Genomic DNA, 20,776 nt, shown 5'->3' with positions numbered 1-20,776 from the left:
CTTTCTGTCGCGGGGACGACCGAATGTCCCAGGGGCATGTCAACAGCGTACCAAAGGCAGGACGGGGGTGTAGGTAAGAGATGGGCATCCTTGGCCAATAATGACAAAAAGAAGGGTGTTCCTGATGAACACTTGGCTGACTTTACTTGGTCCATTTGTTTTCACAACCAAGCCTCAAAAAGGTGCCCGAACTGACCAGATGACCACCGGAGGGAATCGGGGATCACCTCCCCTTACTCCCCCAGTGGTCAATAACCCCCTCCCACCCTCAAAAAAACAACTTTAAAAACATTTTTTGCCAGCCTCTATGCCAGCCTCAAATGCCATACTCAGGTCCATCGCAGCAGTATACAGGTACCCAGAGCAGTTGTAGTGGGTGCAGTGTACTTCAGGTAGGCGGACCCAGGCCCATCCCCCCATACCTGTTACACTTGTGGTGGTAAATGTGAGCCCTCCAAAACCCACCACAAACCCACTGTACCCATATCTAGATGCCCCCCTTTATCCCTAAGGGCTACGATAGTGGTGTACAGTTGTGGGGAGTGGGTTTGGGGGGGCTCAGCACACCTGAATGCCTGGTTGGTGTTGTGTTGGCATGTGAGGGGGACCAGTGCACTAGGAATGCTGGCTCCTCCCACAACCAAATGGCTTGGATTTGGTCGTTTTTGAGATGGCCGTCCTCTGTTTCCATTATCGGCGAAAACCGAGGTCGCCCATCTCTAAGGTTGGCAATCTCAACATTTAGGTTGACCTAAATGTTGAGATTTGGGCATCCCCGACCGTATTATCGAAACAAAAGATGGACGCCCATCTTGTTTCGATAATACAGGATGCCCCACCCCTTCACTGGGATGTCCTTAGAGATGGGCACCCTTAAAGACGGGCACCCAGTTTGAATATGCCCCTCCATGGCACTTATTTTCAAGGCATATGAACATCTCAAAAAGCTGAAATGGATGTCCATGTGCTTGAAACGTCCAAGTACCAATTTTGCAAAGGCAGAAAAGGGATGTCCAACAAAGCAGTGTGTCCAAATAGCAAGGGAGCGTGTTCTGGGTGTGTTTGGGGCAGGATTAGGGCACTGTTCCCTCTAAGCTGGGTAGGAGTCTCCCAACTGCATTGCTGCAAATGGGGGGCAGTGCTTCAATATTGTGTCTTCCATCACTAGGGACAGGCAGGTTCCTTGGAGTCCTGCAGAGCTTGCATGTCTCTCACTATAGAGAATGTGATAGTGAAACAGCATCCTCTACTGGCAGGCTGATACTTACAAGGGCGGCCTCCAAGACTTCAGCAGAAGTCTCGCGAGTCCACCATTGGAAGTCTCAGTGGCCATTTTGAACAGCGATCTGGCAGAGGGGGAGCCTCAGCATCAGCACCAGCGCCAGCAGCGGGCAGGCAGGACCGGGGACCTTTCCTGCCTGCCCTGAAGAATTGGTTACACAACCTGGGTGGATGAAGGAGGGGCAGATGAGAGAGCAGGGTCGATGGACATGGGTGGCTGCAGGGGGGCAGGGGGAGAGTAGGGTCGCTGGACATGGGTGGCTGCAGGGGGTCAGGGGAGAGGAGGGTCGTTGTTTGATGCGCCGCTCCCTGCCACTTGCTCCGCGTGTTTCCCTACTCCTACCCCTGCCTGGGAATCAGCTGTGAGTGATGTCAGCCTGGGTGGCTGCAGGGGGGGCAGGGGAGAGGAGGGTCGCTGGACATGGGTGGCTGCATGGGGGGCAGGGGGAGAGGAGGGTCACTGGACATGGGTGGCTGGAGGGAGGGGTGAGGGGGGTCCTGAGACCAGAGAGGTGGGGTGGAAGGGGGGCCTCAGACCATAAAGGGAAAGGGGAGGGGGCATACACTCACTCACTTTCTGTCTCTCACATACACTCTCTCTGACACACACTCTGTCTATCACACTCTCCATCTCTCACACAAACTCTCTCTCAAACATACACTCCGAGGAAAACCTTGCTAGCGCCCGTTTCATTTCTGACAGAAATGGGCCTTTTTTTACTAGTATTACAATAATCTAAATGTACCACTATCTGAAATAAACTTTCTTTCAGGAGAAAACATTAATGTCCTCATCAATTTAAATGTAAAGAAAATTGTCATTATATAACATTCATGGAATTCCATGGAAAGTTTATAATCAAAGAATAGACCAAGAACTCTGAACTCATCCTCATTCAAGTATCTGTCCCCACTTGATCATCCTTCCCCAACCACAAAATTTCTGTTGTCTACAGAGCAACCAATCTGCATCTTCTGTAGACCCGGATCAGGTTTCCTTCTGTCCACATCCTGGCTCCCCAGCAATGGGAAAGCCAACTGCATGAGGATTAAAGAAAAGGTAATGCCTCCACATACCTAATTCATCAACAGATGGCAACACTGATGTGCTACATGCGTTCACTTGTTCTTTAACATTTCTTCCTTCACCCTAGCTAGTGAGAAGTATCTGTGTGAAGAGACTGTTTTGCTATTGCTTGTGAAATAAAAGCATGCAGAGAGCACTCAGTGCAACTTTAAGCAACATGCTGTGATAGAGTTTCTGTCTATTGAAGGAGTCCCTCCAATTGAAATTCACTACTTCATGCAGGTTGTTTATGGTGATCACTGTGTGAGCCGAGATTTAGTACAATGCAATTTCTATCTTTGTCCAAAATTGAAGGACTACCTTTGGGGGCATCTGCTCAACTCAAATGAAGAGGTGGAAATGACTGTGAGCAACTGGTTGAAGAGAAAAGATATGTAATGCTTTTGTGACAGCTTTCAAAAAGTTGTCCATCATTGGCAGAAATGTATGGTAAATGGTAGCAACCATATAGAAAAGTAAATACATGTAATAAAAGAGTAAATTCCAAGCATTATTGTTTTTTTAGTCATTAAAATGCCTTCATTTAAATGGAGGTGGTGATATTATATTTCATTTCACTTTTGTATATCCAGTGCTTTTTTTGTGCCGGTACACGGCACCTTTTTTCAAAGGGCCGGCTCACCTGCCCGCCCTCAGCTTCCCAAAAGCTCTCCTTTCCTTTCTGCCGCCCTGCATTTATATCTTTTATTTTACCTCTCAAGTCACACTGGCAGCAGTGAAAGCAGCAGGCTCGCCTCCAGCCTTCCTTTCCCTCCCAGTGTCCCAACTTTCTCTGATGGAATTTCCTGTTTCCATGAGGGTGAGACACTGAGAGGGAAGGGAAAGCTGGAGGCAAGCCTGCTGCTTTCACTGCCACTGCTGCGACTTGAGGTAAAATAAAATATTTAACTGCAAGGTGGTAGGAACAGAAAGGAGAATTGTCGGGGAGCTAAGGGTGGGCAGGTGGGGCTGGGGTTGGAACTGGAACTCAGGGCTGAAAAGGGGGACAGGTGGAAGCTGGGGTGAGTCACTGGACATGGAGGGGAGGATAGGGGGCAAAGGAGAATCGCTGGACATGGAGGGCAGGGGAGAGAGGAGAAATTGCTAGACATGGATGGTTAGGGGAGGGCAGAGGAGAATCGCTGGACATGGATGGGAGGGGAGGGAGAGAGAGAGGAGAGTTGCTGCACATGGATGGATGGAGGGGAGGGAAGGGCAGAAGACATTCTGGACATGGAAAAGGAGAGGGAAATCAGGAAGGAGATGCACATGGATGGAGGGGAGGGGAGAGAGGAGAAATGCTGGACATGGATGGAGTGAAGGACAGGGACAAGAGGAGAAATGTTGGAGGGAAGGAAAGACAGAGGAATGAGATGCACATGGATGGAGGGGAAGGGAAAGAGGAGAAATGCTGGGCATGGATGGAAGGCAGGGAAGACAGAGGAGAAGAGGCATATGGATTTAGGGGAGAGAGGAGAAATTCTGGATACAGATGGAGGGAAGGAGAGAGATTTGAAATGCCAGACATGGATGGAGGAGAGGGAAGAGAGAGGAAGTGAGATGGAGTGGAGGGGGGAGGATAAATGTTGGACATGGATGTAGGGGAGGGAAGAGAGAGGAAGTGAGATGAACATGGATGGAGAGGAGGGGGAGAGGAGAAATGCTGGACATGGATGGAGGGGAGGGAAGAGAGAGGAAGTGAGATGAACATGGATGGAGGGGATGGGGAGAGGAGAAATGCTGGATATGGATGGAGGGGAGGGAAGACAGAGGAGGATATGCACATGGATTTAGGGGAGAGAGGAGAAATTCTGGAAACGGATGGAGGGGAGGAGATAGAGTTGAAATGCTGGAAATGGATGGAGGGGGGAAGAGAGGGGATTGAGATGGAGTGGAGGGGAGAGGAGAAATGCTAGACATGGATGGAGGGGAGGGAAGACTGAGGAGGAGATGCACATGGATTTAGGGGAGAGAGGAGAAATTCTGGAAACGGATGGAGGGGAGGAGATAGAGTTGAAATGCTGGAAATGGATGGAGAGGGAAAGAGAGGGGATTGGGATGGAGTGGAGGGGAGGGGAGAGGAGAAATGCTGGACATGGATGGAAGAGAGGGAAGACAGAGGAGGAGATGCACATGGACTTAGAGGAGAGAGAAGAAATTCTGGAAATGAATGGAGGGAAGGGGATAGAGTTGAAATGCTGGACAAGGATGGAGGGGAGGGAAGAGAGGGGATTGAGATGGAGTGGAGGGAGAGAAGAAAAATGCTGGACATGGATGGATGAGAGAGAGGAAGGAGATGCATATGGATGGAGGGGAGGGAAGAAAGAGGAAGGAGATACATGCTGACGGAGTTGATGGAAAGGGAAAAGAGGAGAAAAACTGCATATGGAGAAAATAGGCAAAAGCTGGATCCACTCTATACCTCCTTTAGTCGTCCGCAGAAGACCCAGCTTTTACCTATGGATGTAAGGCAAGAAATGAAGAAGAAAGGAGGAAAATAAAGAAATAAATGGAAAGGAAGCCCTGTAAATGGAGTTAAGGGAACACCGCGGGAGGTGGTGGACATGAAAACGGTAACGGAATTCAAACATGCGTGGGATAGGCATAAAGGAATCCTGTGCAGAAGGAATGGATCCACAGAAGCTTAGCTGAAATTGGGTGGTGGGGGGAAGAGGGGTTGGTGGTTGAGAGGCTAGGATAGGGGAGGGCAGATTATACGGGGTCTGTGCCAGAGCCGGTGATGGGAGGCGGGACTGGTGGTTGGGAGGCGGGAAATACTGCTGGACAGACTTATACGGTCTGTGCCCTGAAAAAGACAGGTACAAATCAAGGTAAGGTATACACATATGAGTTTATCGTGGGCAGACTAGATGGACCGTGCAGGTCTTTTTCTGCCGTCATCTACTATGTTACTATGTTAGATAAAGCAGCAGACTCAGAGACTGGGATCAACATGATCAGAAAAACAAAGTCACCAGACAACAAAGATAGAAAAAAATCATTTTATTTTCATTTTAGTGTTTGGAATATGTCCAATTTGAGAATTTGCATCTGCTGTCTTATTTTGCACTGGGTATACTGGAACTGTAACAGCTTACAGAAATTATTTTTTAATGAAAAAAAAATTGCAAGTTATTTTTGTCTCCTATACTGATATAGTATTTTCAGTGATACCTGTTTATATGCGCCATGGCTGGTATAAGGGGTATGGCTACTGTGGGTGTGGCTATCATAGGGATGACCCCACCCATAATGAGTACCGGTACCTTTTTTCTTACAAAAAAAAGCACTGTGTATATCATCTGCATAAATAAAACATGCAAAACGTTAGGCGTAACCATTTGCACCATGTTCTAATCCAGTTGAATACCCTAGTCCCCAACCCCAGGCCCCTCAGTCTGTTTATACACCTCCTATGAGGAACCATATCAAAGGCTTTCCTGAAATCCAGTGAATGTCCTCTATGTTATGTTCCAGTCATGCAAAGAAACCAGGTTCATTTGGAATGATATGCTTCTGGTAAAATCATATTGCTTTGGATCTTGCAACTCATTGGACTGTAAAAAGCTTCAGCAATGTCTCCATTATTTTCCCATCACTTAGGTGAGGCTTACCAGTCTATAGTTTTCCTCCTCTTCTTTGTTTCCACATTTTTGAAAAGGAATCACATTTGCCTTCTTCCAATATTGTGGAACATATCCTGCATTTTGGGATCTCTTAAATAAATCCTTCAGACTCTCTGAGCTCCTTCAATATCCTGGGATGTATTCCATCTGGTTCCATGACTTTTTATACTTTCAACCTTGCAAGTCCTTCACAAACATTCTCTTCTGTGAACAGTGCTGTATCTCCATTTTGATATGTACATTTCTAGTTATCCATCCCTCTCCAGGGCTTTATTCTGTAAATACTGAAGTATTTTTTTAGATTTCTAGTTTTTCCTTATCATTTTCCACATATCAGTCTTCAGCATTCTTCCGTTTTAAAATTCCTGGCCTTTCACCTTTTCTGAAAATACCCGAAGAAAGTCTTGTCCACTGTTCCCTCTAAGTTATGTGGGAGTCCTCCAACTACATTACTGCCAATGAAGGGTGGGCAGCCACCTGTTTGGAAAACCATAATGGGTTTCTTTTACTTTTACTTTTATTTACTTTCTTATCATAAAGATCTGTTGCCCTTTTTTATAGCTCCTTTCAATTTAGCCCACCATCCTTCCACTTCCTATTCTGCCATTTTACTAACATCTGCATGTTTGAAGTGAAGCACTTTGAGGTTTTATATCAAACAATACAGTATGATGATCCCTGCTGCCCAGTGATCTTTATCCAGAGAAGAAACACACATTTGTGAGCAGTAGCATTGCACCTTCCCTCTTAGGGTCCCTCATCATTTGTCTGAGTAGAGCTCATTGGAAAAAAATCCAAGATGTCTGCTTTATTTCAAATTCTACATGCAACCTATCCTATTTTTGTGACCCGTGCCCATCTTACTCTTTACCAAGATGTTGTAGTTGAGCCAATTTACCTCAGACTGGACACATTTCCCAAAGGATCAGGACAAAATAAACTAACCATGTTTGAATATCTCTAAGCAGTCCAAGGGAAATTTAAATTAAGGGGCCCTTTTACCAAGCAGTGGTAAAAGGTGGCCTACGGTGGTGTTAGTGCATGGAATTGCCACACACTGAGGCTACCTTTTACTGCAACAAGAAAAAGGGTTTTCTAAAGGAGGCATTAAATGGCTGTGCAATACTTAAAAAATTGTCATGCAGGGAGAGATATGGAGGATTTGAGTGCAGAGATGCTGCTGACATCAAGCCTGATCTCAGGAGCCCATTTCAGGCATTGCTTTGACTACCCCTGCCCGACATCGGTTGCGGGGCTTGGTGTCCTTTAATATCCAGTGACACTGTGAATTTCCTGAGACAGAGGAGGATTCAAGTGCAGAGAGGCTGCTGACATCAAGCCTGACCTTGGGAGCCCGTTTGCAGGCATTGCAGTGGCTACACCTGCCTGACATCAGTTTGGGGGTTGGTGCCCTTTATCATCCAGTGACACTATGAGGCAGATGCACTAAAGCTTAATGAGCCTTTAATGACCCTCCAACGAGGAAATGTTGATCCGTTGTATGCATCAAAGGGCTTTTATCGAGGAAGCTAGCAGCTAACGAAAACGGAATGGAGATGAGCAATTAGTGTAAAAACCCCATTGAAACGAGATGCACTAACCTTTTCCGATTGCCTTTACACAGGAAAAAGGCAAGAAATCTAATGAGAGGTCTGTACCTCTCGTTAGGGCTGTCAGCTACAAGTTTAAAAGTGAAATGTATTTAAAAAAATAACTAGGGGGCGAAAACGCGCGTCAGGGGCGTCCTTTATTGACGCCCCAGGTCGCTGCTGCTCCCCTCTCCCTCAGCACCAAAAGAAAAAAAATCAGGAGGGGCAAAGGCGCTCGTGAGGAGCGTCCTGTATGGCCGTCCTTGCCCCCCCCCCCCCGCCCGAGGTCGCCGTTTCCCACCCCCCGCACGAAAAAACTCAAATTTTAGCAGCCCCAGCCCCAGGCCGGCCCTCCTCCCTTCCTGTGTCTTCTCCCACACTAGCTCCGCCTCCCGCCATGCTCCGGTCCCGTGCCCCGCCCCCGCCGCCCCCCCCCCCCCTTTGGTCGTAGCTACCGCTCCCCCCTCCAACGACCCCCCCTTTGCCTTACCGGCCCGTGCAGCGCCTCTCACCTCTGCTGCACGGGCAAGAACAGCTGATCGGCGAGTCAGAAGGCCTCCTCAGACGTCCCTTCTTTCTTCCTGGGCCTGCCCTCCTCTGACGTAGGGACGTCTGAGGAGGCCTTCTGACTCGCCGATCAGCTGTTCTTGCCCGTGCAGCAGAGGTGAGAGGCGCTGCACGGGCCGGATTGGGCATGCCTGGCGGTAATCCCCGCCTACTAGTGCTAGAAAATAAAAAAATACTTTCTAGTGCTGAAAATGGCACACGGCAGACCCAGCACTACCGCTGGACTCCTGAGCGAGCCCAGCAGTAGGGCTGATTTGCTGCACGCTAACTCAGCAGTAGCCCTACTGTCTCTTTGTAAAAGAGTTCCTAAGTTAGGATAAAAGCAATCAGAGCCAGGTGATGTTTACAAAATAAACTTGTGTTATTTTAGTTAGAGAGCAGGATAATAACTGTTTACTAAGCCATGCTAGCAGCTGACTTGCGCTAATGCTGACAAAGCCCATTCACTTTGAATGGGCTATGTCAGCATTGCCGCTCGGCTTAGTAAACATGGGGATAAATGATAACATTTGCTAAGATGTAATTTTTCACAACTGAAGTGCATGAGATATTAAAATTGTACAGCAACTAATAAATCAATTTTCTCTTAAACAATAAATAAGATGTGAAAATACATAAATTAAAAATGTGTTTTACTATTTTTATGTTAAAACTAATGGAACAGCAAGTAGAAAATACTAACTCCAGCTGTTGAATTTGGCCGGAACAGAAACAGATAATTATAACACAAATTGAGTTTATGGAAAATTATTTAACATTTGTCAATTTATTCTAACTAAACCTTAATAACAGATTATTTCTATATTTTTTTTTATTTGCAGATGAGTGCAATGAAATTCTACTCTCAGAAGCCTCTGGTAACCACGTATCAGTGTAGTCATACTGTTTTAGTCTCTTTCTTTTTTTTCTCTGAACTAGGTTTCCCAAATACCTCTCCAAAGTCTCATTTGTGACTTTTAAATATTCACTTTTCTTGTGTGGGAGTCATTCGCAAGAACTACATTGTCTTAAGGTGAGGAGTTAAATATTGAAGATCACTCAAGAGTATTGGTGGTTATCCTGGACTATACCTTGTCTTTTGAAAAACAGATTACAGCTGTCGGTAGAAGATTCTTTTTTAAGCTTTGACAATTACAAGCAATAAGATCCTCATTAGAGAAGAAAGATTTCAGAACTGTTGCTCAAGCAGTTCTACTCCCACAATTAGATTATCACAACACACTTTACTCACATCTCAACTAAGCAATTAAAACATCTGCAACTGATGCAAAATACAGCTATGACTAGTCAATAGTATTGGTTGATTTGAAAGTGTGACCTGTTTTTCGAGAGTTTCACAGGTTGACTCTATGTAAACGTCTTGATTTTAAGGTTCTTTGCTTGATTTTTAAATCAATATTTGGATTGAACTCAGAAGGTTTAAATGAATTGTTGGTATTTCCATCTATAGAAAGAAAATTAGGCTTTCTAGGAACCCTGAAATTAGGTTTCTCCTTCTTGAAAAATATTTGTTTCAAATCTGTTGTTGAGGCCTGTTTTCCTTTTACTGGAGCTAGATTATGGAACAAATTGCCTCTGGATCTGAAAATACTGTCTTCTTATTTATCTTTTAGAAAAAAAAATTGAAAACTTACTTATTTGATCAGTAATTTTGTGTAGTTAATATATTATTTTATTACAGTGTGACTTCCTCCTTTCTTTTGGAGTACTCTTATTAATGTAAACCGCTTTGAATCCTTTTTTGGAATGAATGCGGTATAGAAAAATCTGATAGTATAAAGTAGTATAGTATTTCTTTTTTTATAATACTGAATATTCAGTTCCTATGTCTGCTGACTGAAGATCATGAAAAGGTATTTCACTTTTTTTTACTGTGTTCAAAAGCTAATGCCTTTTACAGTGGAGTCTCCTAGCAGCAGTATTGGTGGAGATTGGATGTGGACTGCACATTGCAGTTAGCACACTGTAATTAGCATATACTTCTGCAACTTGGGGCAATTATACAAAGCATGCTAAAAAATTTGCATACTATCCCAGTACCTTGTGTGCATAAGGCATTATAGAATACTAGTTAAGGTTAGGCATGCTAGTTAAGAGTATGCCTGCTCTATGGCAGGTGTAAATGTTCATGCCCAAATGTAGCAGTTGTGTGTATAAGTGACAGAGATTCTATATAAAGTGTGCACCAACATAGAATACCCATGGCACAGCCACATCAATGCCCCCTTTTCAGATGCATGCCACTTATGCGCGTATCTGCTAATAAGTGCCAATTAGTGGTAGCTAGTACCACTGAAGCACCAATTAAGAGACAATTAGCCAATTAAATTATGCTTGTAAATGATGGTATTCTATGTGTGTATGCGGTTTATAGAATGAGGGGACTAATGCAGGTACACTTAACTAATTAATAGTGAATAAACTGAATGCATGTTAAGGAACGTTTCCGTGTGATAACTGCAGAGACTATGCTAGACATGCCCCCAATGGTTATCCTACAACCTTTGTATTTACTGTGTGTTATTTTGTGCTATTTAAGTGTGGTAAGTGTACAATCTTACTGTACCTTGGTTTGTGGAAAGATAAAAAAGGTTTAAAAAAAAAACAAAAAAGAAGGTCCCAACTATCATTCTCACAGCAGCATTCTGGATTATCTGCAGTGCTTGCATTCTCAATTTAGCAATCCCTAAATATAATGCATTACAAAAGTCAATCTTGGACAAGACTAAACACTGTATCACAGATCTAAAGTCACTGCCAGATAACATTGGCTTCAACCTTGATAACAAACACAATTGAAAAAAAGAGGAATGCACGACATTAAAATTTGACCCTGCAAGCAGATTAGACTGTTTATTTACATTTTGCACTGTTGTACTGCGAATTATAAGTTCCTATATTATTTTAGACCTTCTGTAATTAGGGAAAGGGAAATGGGACTTGATATACCGACTTTCTGAGGTTTTTGCAACTACATTCAAAGTGGTTTACATATATTCAGGTACTTTCTGAATATATTTTCTCTGCTTTCATTGTCTTACAGGGGTTTCCTCATTGGCTTTGCCTTCTCTCCAAGCATGCTGGATAAGGAACTTGTTCCCCCCTCCCATCGTGTCTATGAGAAACAGAATCTGCCCATACAGTGATCTTATTGCTTAGCCATTTCAAGTCCCTGTGATTTCATTGTGTTTACATTGTACGTATTCAACATCACCAGCCAGTATGTGTAAGCTGAATTCACCAGCCAGAGTTTTTATTCTTCATTAGTGAAGTGAGACAGAAGAGTGAAAATACAATAATTTCCTTCTGCGAGCTTCAAGTGTACAGTGCCATTGAAATATAACATTTATTCAAAGCATCACACACATATTGATGACAGAAGAATGCTGACATCTGTTTAGAGAACAAAAGCATTATATTTGCCTCAAGAAGCACTCTTTCTATGAAATTTTATCAGATTGAACTATAAGAAACAGAGTGAACTCTTGCATAGCTTTAAACCATTCAGGAGGAGATTCTATATCTGGCACCTAAAAAATCTGTGTGGAAATAAGCGTATTCTATAAAACTTAGGCATGGTATATAGAATACTCAGTTGATAACGTAGTGCCTAAATCTAAACACATTCTTTTAAGCCAATAAAAACCTGGTGTAAATCCATGCACGTAGATTTAGACACACTGACCTGTATTCTGTAATTACGTGTGGAAATTTTGGCATGCTCACGAAACGTCCATAAACACGTCCCTTTTAAGCTACATGTGTTTATTTTGAACTGCGTGCTTTGTAATTTAGGCGTAGTTCTTTATAGAATATGCTTAGCGATTTCCGTGCATAAATTATTGCCAATTAGTGCTCGTTATTGCTTGTTAAGCACTGTTAAAAATGCTGATTACCTTGTTCCGCCAATTAAGATACTCGCGTATCTCCACGTGGGATCTAGGCACCATATATTGAATCCGGGAGGCAATGTGTAACTATAACTAAGAATTTCAGAGCTTGTCATAGAGGACTGCTGCTAGTTTTAAAAATGTTGTGTAATTTGGCACCAGCTTATATGTCTCAGGTTTTGCAATGCTATGAGTCTAATCGATCTTTGTGCTCTGAAGCTCCACAACACTGTCTTTTGTAGGGCCTGTAATGTGGAACAAACTGCCACTACGTCTGCGGCTATTAAAAGAGCTTAGTACCTTTAAGAAAAATGTGAAGGCACATTTATTTGCTCAAGCCTATTTTGGAATTGTTTGAGTAGGAGCTGAGTAGTGCCAGGAAGTTTTCCCTTAATATATGTTTGGTTTATGTAATAATATTATTTGTTTTTGTGCTGTACTTTACAGCTTCTGTTTGTATTTTGTTAGCTGCCTAGTTAATAGGTGGGTTATCAATGAAGTAAATAATTAAATAAAGCAAAAGTTTGCAGAGCTGTTCCTAGCTATTTTTGCAAGGTGCAGGCTTTAGCCCAGGCATGCTAGCACAATTACCTCTGAGCCAGCGGCAGTATGCTAACAGCAAAGGATTCATCCTTATAAGAAGCTTCCTGCAACCCCGGCTCTCATCCTAGTACTATAAGGTGTAAAAAATAAAGTAAAACAATTTTGGCACAGAGCCAAGGTTCACACACTGACTTTAAAGAGTATTGAAAGAAACATTTTATATCTACTAGTGTGCATGGCATAGCCTAATGCAAAAGAAAGTGAAATAGACCAGACTGAGCAGAATAATCATACTGAGCCAGATGACATTTTAAGTGCAGCACATGAAAGCACTTATAGTGAGAAGAGTTTAGCAGGCCCAAAAGAACACATAAACTAACTATAAAGGCAAAGGAAAATTATGAAGCAGCATAAGACAGACACATCTTTCTTTTGGATAAGCACTGGCTTTAGGTGAAGCAAGATATGTTTGAAGTTTTAAGAAAAGGTAAATCTGATAGTCTCCATACAGTACAATTGAAGTCAAGTTATAAGCAATACCAGCAGAAGTAAGAAGAGTACTGCCAATTCTTAATCAGAATTAATACAGAAGAAAGTTGAGCCCAAAGAGATAGGCAACAAGCTACAGATTTGAAACATCAGAGCATGGTCGCAGATACTATTAAAAGAGCACATGATTTAGTAGCCACTGCTTCCATTTCTAATCTGATACCAATTGAACTTGTGGTAGACTGGCTTGAGTGGCCTGACCTATGTGACTGTGAAGATCTTGAGGATGGCGAGGTGCTAGAGAATTCTGATGTATTTTCCCTTATATGCTCCTTATTTAATTCTATGAACATAAAAACATAAAAGTAGCCATACTGGGTCAGACCAATGGTCCATCTAGCCTAGTATTCTGTTTTCCAAACAGTGGCCAAGCCAGGTCACAAGTACCTATCAGAAACACAAACCATGGCAACACTCCATACTACAAATCCCAGGGCAAGCAGTTGCTTGCCATGTCTGTCTCAAAGGCAGGAAAAGTCCATACTCTGCTACTGAGACAGACATGGGAAGCAACTGTTTGCCCTGGGATTCGTAGTATGGAGTGTTGCCTTATTCACTTGTTCAGAACCCTTGTTTTATCATCCTCACTTTAATATTCCCTTATCTCTTGTTTGTCCTGTTTGTCTGTCCTAATTCGATTGTAAGCTCTGTCGAGAAGGGACTGTCTCCTCATGTCCAAGTGTACAGCGCTGTGTACGTCTAGTAGCGCTATAGACATGATAAGTAGTAGTAGTAGTAGTTGCCATGATTTGGTTTTCTGCCAAGCACTTGTGTCCTGGCTTGGCCACTGTTTAGAAAACAGGATACTGGGCTAGATGGACAAGTGACAATACATCACAATTCTCTAGCACCTCAAGGCATACCTCTCCATCCTCAAGATGTTCATGCTCGCATAGGTCAGGCCACTCAAGCTAGTCCATCACAAGTTCAATTGGTATCAGATTGCAAATGGAAGCAGTGGCTGCTAAATCATGTGCTCTTTATAGCAAACAAGAAGCAACCATGAAGCTGCAGAAGATTAGAATGCCAGCTGAATTGCTCTACAAAGATTGGACACAAGAAAGAGTTATACACTTACTCCCTAGGGAGGGTATCAGCTAAATACACCTTTGCACAAGCAGGAGGTACCTGAGCAGCCACACTCCATGCCACTGTTCAAAAAGACAAAACAAATAACAAGCCAATGGATAGGTCACACTGCAGCCAGCCAGAAAAGGCTTTCACAATTCAACCTAAGACTAGATAGGGAAGATCTAGCAAAGTATATGACTCACAAAGTTCTAGTATTTATAGGGCTTACCCAGTTCAGTGATTGTCCTGAGAGTTACAGGGGATAGAAAGCTGACTTTTTGGATGCCTTAGCAGATATGAAGCTCACTCCAAAGGAAGAGATTAATCTGATGACAAAATGGCTGAGAAATAAATTAGCTAAACATATGGAAAGATTAAAACAGTCATATCTGCCAAAGGTCTAACACAGATGTGGGAAAAAGTTGAACAGTAATATGGCAGCTCATAAGCTATAGAAGATTCACTTTTCAATAAAATGGACAACTTTCAAAAAATATATAGTAAAGATAACCATAAGTTACAAGAACTAGGAGATCTCCTCCAAGAACTGGAGGCAGCCAAGGCTGAGCATGGTTTCCCAGGTATCAATTATTTGAACACAGCTCGGAACACAAGGTCCATCTTAGCAAAGCTACCAATTGACATAAAGGAGAAATGGTCATCATTTGGCATGAAATATAAAGAAAATCAAGGGAAATATCCTCCTTTTGATGTCTCCACAATCCCAGCTTCATGTTTGACATACCTGAGGCAAACAAGACAAGCAATTTCCCAAATGAGCAGAACATCTGGAAACCAATTTCTGTACATAAGACAGAGATGTCACCCACAGTATCCACACTGTCTGATCATCCTCCTACCACAAATAAAGCAGAAGATCCAAATCAACAGTATCCTATACGCAGGAAATATTATCAACTCAGAAAATGTTGAGAGTTTAGGGAGAAATCATTAAAAGAATGTAAAGAACTGTTTAAAAAGTACAGAATTTGCTATAGATGTTGCTCTTCATCTAATCAAATGGCTAAAGCAACCATCAGGTATACAGACAATGACCAACATTTGAGCATTCTATACCCTAACAAGATAAAATCTACTCTTTCAGAGACCTCAGCCCCTAAGTCAGACCAGCAAGCATCAGCACCTGATTCACTCCAAAATGTACACAGGTATGTGGTGAAGGCCACAGTGGGAGGTCCTGCACCAAGATATGCGTAGCCAAAGTATAACCTAAAGAGCAACCCAAAAAACAGCCAAGATCCATGTCATCATAGATGAGCAAAGTAACAAGTCTCTGGCAAGGTAAGAATTCTTTGACTTGTTCAACATCCATGAAGATTATTTTCTCTATAGCTTCAAGACCTGTTCAGGGGTTGTAAAAGTGATGGGGAGAAGAGAAACTGAATATGTAATTGAAGCAATGGATGGCAGTAACAAGACATATCTACCTAGAGTGTAATCAGTTGTCCAACAGCTGGGATGAAATCCCCACACTAGAGATGCACAGCACTATACTTACCCCAACTACAGCCTTTGGACCCAAATACTGAAGTCCTACCTTTGTTGGGAAGAGACATGCCAGCATTGGTTAGAGTTCATGTGTTATGTACCAGCATCCTATGCCTATCGACTTACGTTGGGATGGTGGGTGATAGTAGGTGACATCTGCCTCAACAGAGTGAGAAGACCAAGTGTCAATGTATATGTCATGAGCATATTAGAAAATGGGTGCACTACCTTATTCAAACCATGTCCTATCTAAACACAAAAGAGGTTAGTTGTGAAGAACTAAGCTGTAACTTGACCATCTGCCAGACCACATTCCCATCAGATTTGGGAGAACACCTGGGGAACTCAGCGTTCCAGTAACAAAGAATGATGGCAAACCTATTGTCTCAATAGAAGACAAAGATCCTCAATTTCAAACCAGATGGATGTCTCAAAATGCCCCCAAAATATCCATCTGTCAAAAATGTCCAAACCACAATTTTTGAAAGGCAGAATTTGAATATCCTACACTACAGTTCATCCAAATAGCAAGGGGTTGTGCTGTTGGCATGTTTAGGGCAGTGCTAAAGATTTGAGAACATTTTCTGCAGAAGATCATGCCTTGGATTAAACTGGGACCTAAAGAGAGCTTCAACCCATGTCTCTTCCCAAGAAAAACCATATACTGTTTGAGGTGTCTTGTCCAAAGTCAACAGTCTGTATGATCCACTGGGGTTTGTGGTTCTGGTCACCATCCAAGGAAGATCCTTGTTAAGTGAACATTCCCTATATATTAGTGGCTGAGATTCCCCACTACCACAAGAAAAGAGACAAGAATGGGAACGATTGAAAGATTTCCTAAAACTCTTGAGCAGCTCCATATTCCAAGCACATACATTCCTATCCTATATAGTACTGCCTGCCACAAGGAGATTTGTATCTCCACAGAAATGTTTGTATAAGCCATAGCTGCAGTGGCCTACAGGAGAGCAAAATATGCAGAAGGAATATCTCATGTTGGCTTCTCTTTGGCATGACCAAGTTAGCACCACAGCCTAACCACACCATTCCATGTCTAGAATTGTGTGGAGCAATATTGGCAGTAGAGATGGAGGAGCTGATAATAAGTGAAATGGGCATTCAAGTAGATGCAGTCAACGTCTGCACTGACACTTAAGTAGTTCTGGGCCATATCTATAGCCAAACCAGGAACTTCTACATGTATGTTAGCAACAGAGTTGAGTATATACGAAAGTCAACACAACCAGAACAGTGGTATCATACCCAAATTTGGCACTCAAAATTACATACACAAATTTGGGTGTGTGCCCAATTTATGTGCACAGTTTAATTGAGTAGTGAGCCAATTTATGCTAACAACCAATTATCAGTGTTAATTGGCAACAATTTGAATTTTTATGTGCATCTTGCTAGGTGCTATTCTATAAAGATGAGCAAACCCTTTTTAGTGTGCAACTGTAAAGGGACGTGGCCATGGATGGGGAATGGGCAGGTAAGAGATGTTCATTTCAGATGCACATAGTGTTAGAGAATAAAAAAAATCTCCAACAAAGGACCCCCTTGTTTCACTACACTGAGTTTCCTCCTGACACATCGTAGCAAGACAAGGTGGCTCTTTGCCAGGGAGTTTTTTTACTGTGTTGCAGTAATATGATCCAGTTGAAAATGAATAGACCCAATCAAAGATTGAAGATAAAGGATTAAAGAAGTTGCTTCAGTTAAGTGTTTTTTTTATTTTTGCTGTGCAGAGTGAAGTGTTACTCTGTTGAAAATACTGTTAAGTGGTTGCCTATGGACAGGAGTTTCTTGGTTGAGAGGGTTTCCATACTTTGACTATATAAGCTAGAGCACTCAGTTTTTTGGGAATATTTATTTTTTTTTCTCTGATGAGGATTGGTTTTTATTGTTCCTTTTTTCTGAGTGGAAGTTAGAAAACCAATGATAGAAGCCATTAGAACGTGTGGCAGGTATCAATTGCCTTCTTCAGACAGTTGAGGTTTCAGTTATTCAAAGTTTTATAACTTAGTCACTTGGTACACCCCCTCACTAATAATCAAAGCAAAATAAAGATAGTTAATTGTTGAGGTATCTACTCATACCAGGTGGGGTGTGTGCTACTTCCATTTAATGTGAGCACATTAAATTGTTTGTTTACATTATGTACTTTTTATATTGTGGACTATAAGTTCCTATATTTTTGTAGTTCTTCTGTAATTGGTCCCTTCTGAGCACATTTGCTCTGCTCCCAGTGTCTTATGGGCTTTCTTTATTGGCTTGCCTTGTCTTCAAGCATGCTGGATAAGAAGCTTATCGCCCCTCTCTATCATGTCTGTGAGTAACAGATTCTGCCCATATGGTGATCTTGCTGCTTAGCCACTTCAAGTTCCTGTGATTTCATTGTGTTTTCACTGTACGTATTCAACTTCACCATCCAGAATTTATAAGCTGAATTCACCAGCCTTTCTTGCCTGAGAGAGCTGGATCCAGAACAGACTCTGACCTACAGAGGCAGTAACTCTATTCCAAAGTTTTGTTTTTCTTTTTCTTTGGATTGACTGCATTAAAGAATAATTGGATCAAGAGTTTTGAGCCCACACTGGTTTAGCTCTATCAGGTTTATTTTTGAAAGAGAAGGGTGCCCATCTTTTGACACAAATCGGGAGATGGACGTCCTTCTCCCAGGGTCGCCCAAATCGGCATAATTGAAAGCCGATTTTGGGCATCCTCAACTGCTTTCCGTCGCGGGGATGACCAAAGTTCATGGGGGCATGTCGGAAGCATAGCGAAGGCGGGACTGGGGCGTGCTTAACACATGGGCGTCCTCGGCTGATAATGGAAAAAATAAGGTTGTCCCTGATGAACACTTGGGAGACTTTACTTGGTCTTTTTTTTTACGACCAAGCCACAAAAATGTGCCAGTTGGCCACCGGTCACTCCCCCAGTGGTCAATAACCCCCTCCCACCCTAAAAAGATTTTTTTTAAATATTTTTTCCAGCCTCTATGCCAGCCTCAAATATCATACCCAGCTCAATGACAGCAGTATGCAGGTCCCTGGATCAGTTTTAGTGGGTACTGCAGTGCACTTCAGGCAGGCGGACCCAGGCCCATCCCCCCTACCTGTTATACTTGTTGTAGTAAATGTGAGCCCTCCAAAATCCACCACAAACCTACTGTACCCACATCTAGGTGCCCCCCATAATCCCTAAGGGCTATGGTAGTGTACAGTTGTGGGGAGTGGGTTTTGGGGAGCTATGCACCTGGGAGCTTTTTCTGAAGTCCACTGCAGTGCCCCCTAGGGTGCCCGGTTGGTGTCCTGGCATGTCAGGGGGAGCAGTGCACTATGAGTGCTGGCTCCACCCATGACTAAATGCCTTGGATTTAGTCATTTCTGAGATGGAAGTCCTCAGTTTCCATTATCGTCGAAAATCAGGGACGACCATCTCCAAGGATGACCATCTCTAAGGTCTACCTAAATGTTGAGATTTGGGTGTCCCAACCATATTATAGAAAAGAAAGATGGCCGCCCATCTTGTTTCGATAATATGGGTTTCCCTGCCCCTTCGCAGGGACGTCCTGCGAGGACGTCCTCAGGATAACTTGGGCGCCCTGTTTGATTATGCCCCTCCATGTTAAACATTGTGATCAACTTTGTGCAAATTTCTTTAGTCAAAAAAATTTTTCCACTACATGTAAATTCTTTGGATATACTGTCAGGAACTTAGAGATATAGCATTATCAGATTTTCTCCAGACATCTTTAAGCTTTTATATACATCTTTGCTTAATTTATATCTACTTGTTTATGCATTATGTTTTAAAATATTTATGTTTCTCCTTTTTCTGGGGAGAAGGTAAATTCCCTGATAATGGTTTGCCTGCACAGGTCCCCCAACAGGCAGAACTGGTATTAGATATTTTGGGGCCCAGGGCAGAAATTATAGAGGGGGCCTCTCCTCCCTGTCTCCTTCCCCCAATCTCCTCATGTACCATTACTACCACACATAAAACAACTTTAAATAACTTCTTCACACACAAAACACAGACAGATCTTCACCAAATACAGAACAAGAGATCATAAATTAGTAACAGAGATATGAACCCCAAGAAATTCAATTTGGCATGTTCTGCAATACTGGAGAAATAAAAACAGAATTGCACTTCCTTTTGTACTGAACATAATAAAAAGGCATCTGTGCTGCACATATCTCAAAGCTAACATATTCCAATTAATAAATCCAAACTAAAACGCCTTATTTTACCTTTTGTCCAGACATTTTATTTTTCTATCATGTTGGTCCCAGTTTCTCTCTTCTGCTTTCCTATCAGTCTTCTGCTAATTCTGTTTCCAGTGGCTGCTGACCATATTCTTTTCTCCTCTCTTGTCGTTCCATTTTCTCACTACACCTGCCTCTGACATATTGATCTTTCCCTTTCAGCACTTTCCTGCCTTTTTTTTTCTTTTCTGCATCTCTGTCCACTCACTCCAATTTCACTTTCTTTCTTACCCTTCTCCTTTTTACTTTTCACCTACCTATCAATTTTTCCTTTTCTTCTCTCACACCCTAACTCTCCCATTTCCCATTCTCCTATTCCCTTTCATCTGTCATCTTACTCTTTATCATCATATTTCTACCTCTGTACTCACTATTTTCCTCTCATTCATCTTCCTGCCACCTCGCTTTCTACCATTTATAGTATCTCCCCTCCATCTACTCTTGTAGCCCAGCATCTTCTCTCCCTATCGACCCCCTCCCACACACACACACACACACACACACACACACATACACATGCATACACACAAACACACATACATACCTTTTGCAGCCTGGAATCTCCATGTCCCTTTCCCTCCACCCCCAGCATCTTCCTGACCAAGGCAGAAAAAGGAAATTGCATCATTGCATTAGATTGTGGCTGACTGTGGCAGATGGAAAGCTCCAAGGGTGGCACGAACTGCATATCAGAACAGCTGCCATGCTGACAACCTCTGTAAAGAAAAAGGCATTGTAAGGTAGGCCAGGAATGGGAGGGAGATGGAGATGTCTGACTGGGATGGGGAGAAAGGGAAGAGATGCCAGACCT

The sequence above is a fragment of the Microcaecilia unicolor genome, chromosome 4 (genome assembly GCF_901765095.1).
Source record: "Microcaecilia unicolor chromosome 4, aMicUni1.1, whole genome shotgun sequence".
Lineage (NCBI taxonomy): Eukaryota > Metazoa > Chordata > Amphibia > Gymnophiona > Siphonopidae > Microcaecilia > Microcaecilia unicolor.
The sequence above is the reverse complement of the archived record's forward strand: the minus strand, read 5'-3'. Positions refer to the sequence as shown.